Source organism: Spermophilus citellus (assembly GCF_964194105.1).
Source record: "Spermophilus citellus genome assembly, chromosome: 7".
Taxonomy (NCBI): Eukaryota; Metazoa; Chordata; class Mammalia; order Rodentia; family Sciuridae; genus Spermophilus; species Spermophilus citellus.
This window is the reverse complement of record NC_138188.1, coordinates 37,899,081-37,908,946: the sequence shown is the minus strand read 5'-3', so window position 1 is coordinate 37,908,946 and position 9,866 is coordinate 37,899,081. Positions and strand designations below refer to the sequence as shown.

Genomic DNA, 9,866 nt, shown 5'->3' with positions numbered 1-9,866 from the left:
ATGAAAGGTTGTGGCTACTTCATATAGGGCTTACCTATATATAAGGGCAAACAGAGTAACTAAAAATGTTAAAGGTTCCATTTTTAAAGTCAGTGTGTAGCTTATTATCTATTATATATTTTTTTCTATTTTAAGTAGATGATCTTACTATAAATATTAATTTTACTGACCAAAAAAATTTATTCACTCTGGCTTAAAAAAAAGGTATTATAGTTGAATTCAATACCTTTATTTTATTTATTTATTTGTATGTGATGTTGAGGTTCAAACCCAGTGCCTTGCACCTGCTAGGCAAATGCTCTATCACTGAGCCACAACCCCAGCCCACTCATTTTACTTTTATATAAGCATATGTATTAAATATAACGTATTTATTTATGAATACATGATCAAATAAAGTGTTACTATTATATTGAAAACAAAAAAATATGTCACCTTTACTTATTCTTTCTGTGGTATTCGTCCTTTCTTTGTGTAGGTCTGAGTCTCCCATCTATTCAATTTTTCTTTTCACTAAAAAATGTTTAGCTCTTTCCAGCCGGCGCCAAGTGATGGGCATCTCTCGGGATAACAGGCACAAGCGCCACAAGACTGGAAAGAGAAAGCCCTACCCCAAGAAGCGGAAGTATGGGCTGGGGATGTGGCTCAAGCGGTAGCGCGCTCGCCTGGCATGCGTGCTGCCCGGGTTCGATCCTCAGCACCACATACCAACAAAGATGTTGTGTCCGCTTAATACTAAAAAAAAAAAAAAAAAAAGTAAATATTAAAAAATTCTCTCTCTCTCTCTCTTTTAAAAAAAAGGGTTGGGACGCCCTGTTGCCAACACTAAGATTGGACCCCGTCGGATACACACTGTCAGAGTTCGAGTTCGAGGAGGCAACAAGAAGTACTGCGCTTTGAGGCTGGATGTGGGGAACTTCTCCTGGGGCTCTGAGTGTTGTACTCGGAAAACAAGGATCATTGATGCAATGCGTCCAATAATGAGCTAGTCCGCATCAAGACCCTGGTGAAGAACTGCATTGTGCTCATTGATAGCACACCGTACACACAGTGGGACGAGTCCCACTATGCAATGCCCCCTGGGCCGCAAGAAGAGGGCCAAGCTGACTCCTGAGAAGGAAGACATATTAAACAAAAAGCGATCTAAGAAAATTCAAAAGAAGTATGATGAAAGGAAGAAGAATGCTAAAATCAGCACTCGCACTCTTCTGGAGGAGCAGTTCCGGCAGGGCAAGCTTCTTGCTTGCATTGCATCAAGACCAGGACAGTGTGGCCGAGCAGATGGCTATGTTCTAGAAGGCAAGGAGTTGGAGTTCTTTCTGAGGAAAATCCAAGCCTGGAAGGGCAAATAAGTCCTCCCCGCTTCTGACTCAGCTCATGTAATAAAGGTGTTTATTGTTCTAAAAAAAATGTTTAGAATTTCTTTTAAGGCAAGTCTTCTGGTAAAATTCCCCCAATTTTTTGTTTTTCTGAGAAAGTCCTTATTTCTTCTTCACTTTGAAGGATAATTTTGCAGAGTACAAAATTCTAGGTTGATGGTTTTTCCTTTAAATATTTCACTCCATTCTCTTCTTGAATGCATGGTTTCAGAGTAGAAGTCAGATGTAATTTTAATCTTCTCTTTTCTATAGGCAAGTTGTCCCCCCACCCCATTGTGGTTTCTTTCAGGATTTTCTCTTCTGTTTTCTGTAGTTTGAAAGTGATGTGACTAAGTGTAATGTTTCTGGTATTTTACTGCTTGGTGCTCTCTGAACTTATAGGATTTGTGGTTAGGTGTCTGACATTTGGGGAAAATGTTTAGACACTATTGTTTTAATTATTTGTTCTATTCTCATCTCTCTTCTTTTTATATTCTCATTACATTTTTTTAAATCTTTTGTGGTTCTTGGATATTCTGTTTTCTTTTTTCCTTCAGTTTTTTCTCTCTGCTTTCCTGCTTTGAAGGCTTCTGTTGAGATCTCCTCAAGCACAGAGGTTCTTTCCTACGTCCTATCTACTAATGAACCCATGCCAGGTATTCTCCATTTCTGTTAACAGTGTTTTCTTTTCTTTCTTATTTTTTTTGAGAAAGCAGTTTTATCTTTATTGTCCAAACAAAAGATCATAACAGAAGACACAAATAAATTAATTGTTCTGACAATTTTAGACTTCAGGGCTTCTCTATAAGAGGGTCAGCTTCTTATGTAAACAAAAATCCTAACCAAAACAAAAATGGCAAGTATCTGAGACAGTGTTCAAGACAAATGTACAAAATGAGGAGAAATAAAAATGCAGTTTCTAAGATATGTTGTATAAAGACATAAGGCTCATTTTGGTGAAAAATGCTTTTCTTCTTATTTTGAATACTTCCACCTCCCCTCCAAAAAGTTAAGCCCTGACCTATAGAAAGAAACTTAAATAATTGACCCTAATTTCAAATGAATTTCATTTATTCTAAAAGTTTACCATCCTAGGGCGGGGGGCAGGGTATAGCTCAATGATGGTAGAGCACTTGCCTTGAATGTGCAAGGCCCTGGATTCAATCCCCAGCACCACAAAATATATCTCAAATCAATAGACTTAATTTTCTTATTTTAGGAAGTTTAAACCAAATTGGAGTTAAACTCATCTTACTTTAAAGTGCAAGAAAGGCTATGCAAGACTAGTGTTTATCTGTGACATGTAAATGAGAAGCATCATTCCAACAGCAGCAGCTCAAGAGGTACCAACAAGCATGAAGAACTGGTTACAGGACAAAGCAATCCATTGGACTGACCAAAAAGCAAGGAGACCAGTTTTAGCCTAGAAAACAGGGGTCCCTGTGAAGTCTGGCTGTTAACTGTACCCAGAACTTAAACAGGTCTTAGGTCTCCCTACCTGACAAGGCTGGAGCACAGCATCAGCGGAGTCAAAAAGGCCAAACTTGTCGACGGACACCTCTATACCATGGTGTGTTTATGCTGATTGTGGTAAAAAGAAGCCTAGGTTTTGGAATAGCATAAACATTTACCTAGTAAGCAATGATCAAAGTCCTGGTCTGGAGTAAATGATACAAGAAAGGGTAATGAAGTCCCCCAAACATCACTGCTGAGATTTTTTTAGTTTGACTCTAAAACACTACAAAACAGTTTCTTCCACACAAGGACAAGCTTTGCACTGATGTTTCTCAGAATTCATTATGTCTTCACCTCTAGCCTCAGTTTTTCTGTTTGTTTTAATATACCATTCCTATGTCAGAGCTAAGGTAAAAGGGGAATAAAGTTACAGAAACCCTCTGTCCCAAGTCCCTGGAATAGATGCACTCTAGAAGCCAGTGGGTGTGAGCCCATTCAAGTCACGCGGTTTGAGATCATGGGTCCGCGGCAGTGGTTTCTTCCCTTTTATCACTGGGACATCCGTCTTGGGTGGCTTGAAGGTTGCTAATCTTCAGCCATTCGGGTGGCCTGGGTCAGCTCCATGTGAGAGGGCTTCTGGGCGCCTTTGTAGGCCTGGATGCAAAACCTCCAGAATCAGACTTCTGAAGGTGTCTTGGACCAAAAAGGCTCCATTTATCTGATGAGTTTCTGTCCTTATCTCCACTTCCAGGATCCATGGTGCTAGGACTTGGACCAGGTAAGGCTACAGAGGAACCAGAAGAAAACCAGCCTCTAGGCCTCTGCTTAGGGGAAGAGTGAGGGCTGCTGCAGGCTGCTTTTCTTCCTCTGTTATCTCTCCAGCTTTAGTTTGTGGAGTGCTTCTGCTACTCGGAGGTACTTGGTTTCTTCGGTGGTAAGGCCCTTGTGGGAGGTGTAGCCAGCATCTCTCAGTCCTGCCTGTGTTCAGAACGCTGAATGCTTTCCTGTGTCTGTTTTGTGATCAGAGAATTCATGATGACATGGGTAGCTTTGGCTTTCACCATCGGGACCTTGTCCGTACTGTCAGTGACTATTGACAGGGTCATGGCAGAGGGGGATACACTGGCCTCTCCTTCCTCCTCCTTGCAAGATGCTGACACTTGCACTTTGGAATCGCTGGCTTCCAGGAGAGGCTGCCCATGTCCCATGGAGGAGGAGTCATGGGTGCAGGGTCCTCAAAGGCATCATCCTAGCTGGATGCCCGATGGCACATCCCGATGGGCAGGGACATCTTGCCTAGGGGCCCGCTAGACCCAAGAGCAGGTACTTCTGATTGTCTTGAAGCCATTGATAAACTGGGATCCAGGTGTTTTTTCAATTTATAATTCAGAGCTGAGTCCCTGCCACCACAGTGAAATGATGTCACCACTATGCTGACAGACGGGTATTAATGAGGAACATTGTCCAGGTGCTGCAAATCAGCCCCTGGCAATTACTAACCTGTTCTCCATCTCTATAATTTTGTTATTTCCAGAGTCGTATATTTTTTAAAATATATATTATTTTTATGTGGTGCTGAGGATGGACCCCAATGCCCCACTCATGCTAGGCGAGCGCTCCACCACTGAGCCACAACCCCAGCCCCCAAGAGTCGAATATTAATAGGATAATTTATGCTACAGTATATGCCCTTTGGACATGTCTTTATTTTACTTTTTCAGAAAATCCATTCAACTTGTTGCTTTTATCAATAATTCATTGCTTTTTATTGCTGAGTAATATTTCATGGTATGGATGTATCATCATAGTGTGTCTACCCAGTTACTCATTGAAAGACTTCTGGTTGTTTCCAGTGTTTGGATGTTATAAAAAAGACGTTACAAACATTCATGTATATGTTTTTGTGATAGATTTCATTTCTCTGGGATAAATGCCCAGGAGTGCAATTGCTGCTTCATATGGTAGTTGCATTTTTTTTAAAAGAAACTGTCACATTGTTTTCCAGAATGGCTATACCATTTTACATTTCCACCAGCAATGCAGGAGCGATCCAGTTTCTCCACATCCTTGACAGTGTTTGCTGTTGTCACTGTGGGCATGTCTGAGCCAACTCTGAAGCAGAGAAAGTCCCTTTGGAGATCTCTTGGCACAATTTCACCTGAGATCGCTCCATTGCTTTGGCAGACCTTTTGCTCAGGAAGAATTCTGTGATGCAGTGGAATTTATTGGCTCAGACAACCCTAGGTTCAAATGCAATTCCCTGAAGAGATACCAGTGCCCTGACTAGCCCTGTGATCCAGCTGCTTGGAGGAGAAAGAGTTACTGCACAAGCATAAGTGGTGTCTCCAGCCTGGCCAACCTCCCCCAGCTTCTCCCTTCTTATTTACCTTGAGGAACCTCTCCTCACTATAAATTCCTTTGGTGTGTTTCACTATAAATAAAGCATTCGTAGGCTTTTTCCCCTTTCTTAGGATCAGACTCATCAGAAGCCCCTGCTTCAGGAAATAATTTTCTGGGTTTTTTGCTTTATTTCTTAATACTGCCTGTCTAGCTTTTGTTTCCAGCTGGTCCACACCTCTGAGGGTTGCCTACTCCCTCCCCATGCAGATAGTGGCCAAGAGTCACTATTTTTAAATTTTAGCCATTGTAATAGATCTGTAGTGGTATTTCACTGTGGTTTTAATTTGTATTTCTCTAGCGACTAATGATGTTGAACATCTTCTTAGGTGCTTATTTCATCTTTATAGCCTCTTAAGTGAATGTCCTTTCATGTCTTTTGCCCATTTTCTATTTGGATTTATTTTTTCCTGTGAAGTTTTGAATGGTCTTTATATATAATAGGTGGTAGTTCTTTGTTGGACCTATGGCTTGCAAATATTTCCTACCAGACTATTGCTTCTTCTTCTTCTTTTCCTTCTCTTTACAGAGTCTTTCACAGAGCAAAAGTTTTTAATTTTGTGGAAGTCCACTAAACCAACTTTTTCCTTTCTGTGTTACACTTTCTGCTGTTACATATAAGAACTCTTTGTCTAATTTAAAACGTTTATAGTTTCATGCTTTCCATTTAAGACCACCCTGATACATTTTGAATTAATTTTAGTATAAAGTTATGAACTTAGGTTAAGGATTTTTGTTTGTATGCCTTTGCTTATGGATATCCAATTACTACAATATTCATTTGTCAAAATGATCATTCTGTCTCCATTGAATTTCTTTTGTATTTCCATCAAAAATCAGATATTTTCAAATATTTGTGTTGCTCCATTTTTGAATTCTAATTCTGTTCTATGATGTATGTGTCTGTTCCTGTGTGAATAACACATGGTCTTGAATACTATGGATATATAATAAATCACAAAATCAAATAGACTGATTTTTCCCCTACTTTCTTTTTCTCTTTTTCAAAATTATCTTTTCACTCTTGTGTTTTTTATGACTTTCCATATATATTTTTTAGTTATCTTGTCTATACAAAAAAATCTTGTCAGGATTTTGATAGGAGTTGCACTAATTCTATATCAATTTGGGCAAATTGACTTCTTTACTATGTTGAACATTATTTATTTAGATCTTTGATTTCTTTCCTCACTACTGTTTAGTTTTCAGCATAAACTACTATACATGTGTTGTTAGATTCATACCTAAGTATATTTTTAGTATTGTATTTGTACTTTTGGTATCCATTTATTCATTGCTTGTGTATAAAAATACATTTGATTTTTATGTGTTTAACTTGTATCCTGCCACTTTGATGAACTTATTTATTAGTTCCAGGAGTCTTTTCTTTTTTAAAGTATTATTTGGGGGAGACACTACAGTTCTGTGACCCAGAGCTTCTTGTAGGCAGTGAATCAATGCTCTTCAATCTGCAATAAAAGTGCCCTCCAATACAACAACATTGAAAAAAATGGGACTAAATAGAATAGAAAGAGAAAAAAAGTTGAAGAGGCAGAGACTGAAGAATCTGTGGGCAAAAAATTACTGGACCAACATAAGTGAATGGGAAGGTAGTGTATCTCCTGAAGCAAAAATGATTTACAGATGCTGATAATGCTTAGGAACTTAAAAACATTGATTGCCCAGAGTTAAGGGAAACATTTCTTAGTTCTCCAAAAGTTGGTAAAGAAAAAGATGGCACAAAAAAAAAATATCGGGCAGTGAATTAGATGCTAGCAAATAAAAGAAAAGAGATGCAGATGAATCAAGAAGTCTTGCAAGAAGGGGGGCCACAGACAGCAGAGGAGAACTTACTCTCATGAGATAGACGGAAAGAACCAGACGAGATAGGCTTGGTGCTGGCAAAAGAGACATGATAATTGCTTATTATGAAAAGAGGCTAACATAGTATTCCTGTCCAGAAGATGAAGCTCAATAATGATTGAATGCTATATATGTGTGTGTGTGTGTGTGTGTGTGTGTGTGTGTGATGTGTGTGATGTGTGATGTGTGTGTGTGATGCCATCATTCTGAGCAAACTAAGAAATAAATCACGTAAGTTAAATTTAAAAATTTCCTGAAGCTATAACACTTAAAATTAAATAGTTGATCCTATCGTTAACTGGAAAGCTTAAATTGTTTAATTTAAAGCAGCCATATCAAAATCTATATTTACATCTAGTTATATAAAAAGGTTTATTTATAAAACAATCTCCCATCCTGATGAGGAAGCTAGACAAATACTGCTATGTTTTAATTAGTTTTAAGCATGACTTAGTTAGATGGACTTTTAAAGATTTTTCCAGTGAGTATTCCTTTATAAAAAGTTGAACTCTGTGTGCAATTTGACTTAATGGGCATGATTAATGGAATATCTAAGACTTGGCTCAGGGAAACCTAGCCAAATGGTCAGAGAGGTTGACTGTTTAGGACTTGCTGCATAAACAAGTCAACAAACTTCTCTAATCCAAATCATTGACCTGCATTTTTTCCCCTTTATCCCAACTCATTCCTTACATGTAGACTCAATATTTCCAATATTTGAGTTTTTAGTATTTGAGCAGAATCCAGGAAAAGTAATTTTTATAGTAATCAGAATGTTATACAACTGTATATGGTTTATTTATTGTAAATACTTGTGAGCAGTGATCAATAAACAGTTTTATATTCCATTTAAAAAGATTATTTGGGATGTTTAACATCAACAATCTTTCTTTCTGTGAATATAGAGAGTTGTAGTTCTTCATTTGTGACCCATATGTCTTTTTTTTTTCTTGTATTATTGCACTGGCTGGAATAGCCAGCACGTGTTGAATACGAGTGACAGAAGTATGAAACTTGCTCTGAATCTTAGGAAGAGAACATCCAGTCTTGCCTGGTGAAATATGATGTTAACTGTAGGTTTCAGGTGTTTCTTATCAAGATAAGGATGTTCTCTATTCTTTTCTGAAAGTTTTTTTTTAAATGTTAGTGACATTTGTGGTAAATGGATGCACAGGTCTGGTGACTATCACACCAAGTGAAATAGGCCAATCTCCAAAAAACCAAAGGTTGAATGTTCTCTCTGATATGTGGATGCTAACACACAATGGGGCAGGAGGCACAAAGAATAGAAGTTCAGTGGATTGGACAAAGGGCAACAAAGGAAAGGGAGGAGGACAGGAACAGGACAGCAGAATGAGTCTGACATGACTTTCCTATGTACACATATGAATATACCACAGTCAATCTCAACACCATGTACATCCACAAAAATGAGATCCTAATTAGAATAAGATATATTCTGTGCTTGTATACATGTGTCAAAAGCAATTTTACTGTCTTGTATAACTAAAAGAACAAATGAAAAAATGTTGCTGTTAGCAGATATTGAATTATGTCAAATGCATCCTTGGCATCAATTTATATGATCGTGTGATTTTTTTTCTTTAGTCTGACAAATGGTGGATTACATTTTTTTTTCTTTTTTTGAGAAAAAGGAAAAAGAAGGTTTATTGCTTTGTTAGCAAAGGAGAAACACAGGGGACTCCTGTTCCAAAGGTTGTGATTCTTCCCATCAGCAGGAACAGGGAGCTTTTAATGAGGTGACTCAAAGGCTACATCCCATGTGTTCTCTGCTGGAGTTGAAATTTACTTGTTAAGTTGGGAGATAGTAATTTCTGAGATCTTCTGGCACCATCTCTAAAGTCTGGGTTACTTCATTCCTATGGTGGGCGTGTACTCAAGGATAGATAAATCTGCCTAAAATGGGAAAGAAAGATAATTCTATTTCCCCTGAGATTAGGGAGAGGGACATTAGGTAGGGGCAGAAGGAGAGGAAGAGAAAGAAACATGTCCATTTAAAAAAATAAGTTGCAGTGGCAGAGCAGTAAGGGCTACATTCAAAGCATATTTCCCCACTGTCAATGTCTACATTTCATTTCCATGGAAAAATGGGTGACGAGATCTCCAAGCTGCTTCTTGCTGAAAGAAGGCAAAGTTCTCTATCAGGTGGGGCATGAACACTTAAAGGTAAGAGTATTCAGCACCAGAGCAGTCCAGAGGCCCACAGTGGCAGATGGCAGGTAACTGGATAAGGATCACATAGGGCAGGGATCATGCAAGACAACAGTAAAAAAGACAGCCAAGCATTATTTTTTTTTTTTTTGTAAACAATTAGCACAAAAGCAATTGGCATTTCAGCCTGGTCTCTGAAAACCATGAAAACGGTAACTCATAATGATATCAGTGGAAAACAGATCAAGTTTATCAATGTAGGAGTTTAGGTAGATTTTTAAGTCTATGAGATAAGGCTCAAATTAACTCAGGATGAACTTGCAACTCTAGAGTCCTTCATGTTCATCATTATTAGGCACTCCCACCCAAGAACCCTTCCTCTATAGCCTCCAGCTTTACTTACTTTTGGTAGGGCTGACACAAGTGAACATGTTAAGTTACATTAAAAAAACAAAAATAAAAACATAGTTTTCCTTTTAAATGTCTGTGTAGGACTGGGCTTAGGCTGTACTCTCCTGCCAGGTATTTAGGACCAAGTTGGTCAAAACTGGCATTTTTCCTATCTACTCTTAAGAGTCAGCTGAGATTCCTCAGAGATCACTATTGGGGACGTTTGTGAAG

General features: G+C 38.5%; 2 pseudogenes across 2 annotated transcripts; one reads left to right on the top strand and one right to left on the bottom strand.

Moving 5' to 3' along the window:
• The first annotated feature begins 551 nt into the window (after positions 1 to 551).
• On the top strand, positions 552 to 1,353 carry LOC308653909 (small ribosomal subunit protein eS8-like; annotated as a pseudogene). Its single transcript has 2 exons — positions 552 to 640; positions 812 to 1,353. The product of its transcript is annotated as a small ribosomal subunit protein eS8-like (transcript).
• Positions 1,354 to 3,282: 1,929 nt separating this feature from the next.
• LOC308653908 (putative monooxygenase p33MONOX) lies at positions 3,283 to 4,290 on the bottom strand (annotated as a pseudogene). The gene has a single exon. The product of its transcript is annotated as a putative monooxygenase p33MONOX (transcript).
• Between the last annotated feature and the right edge of the window lie 5,576 nt (positions 4,291 to 9,866).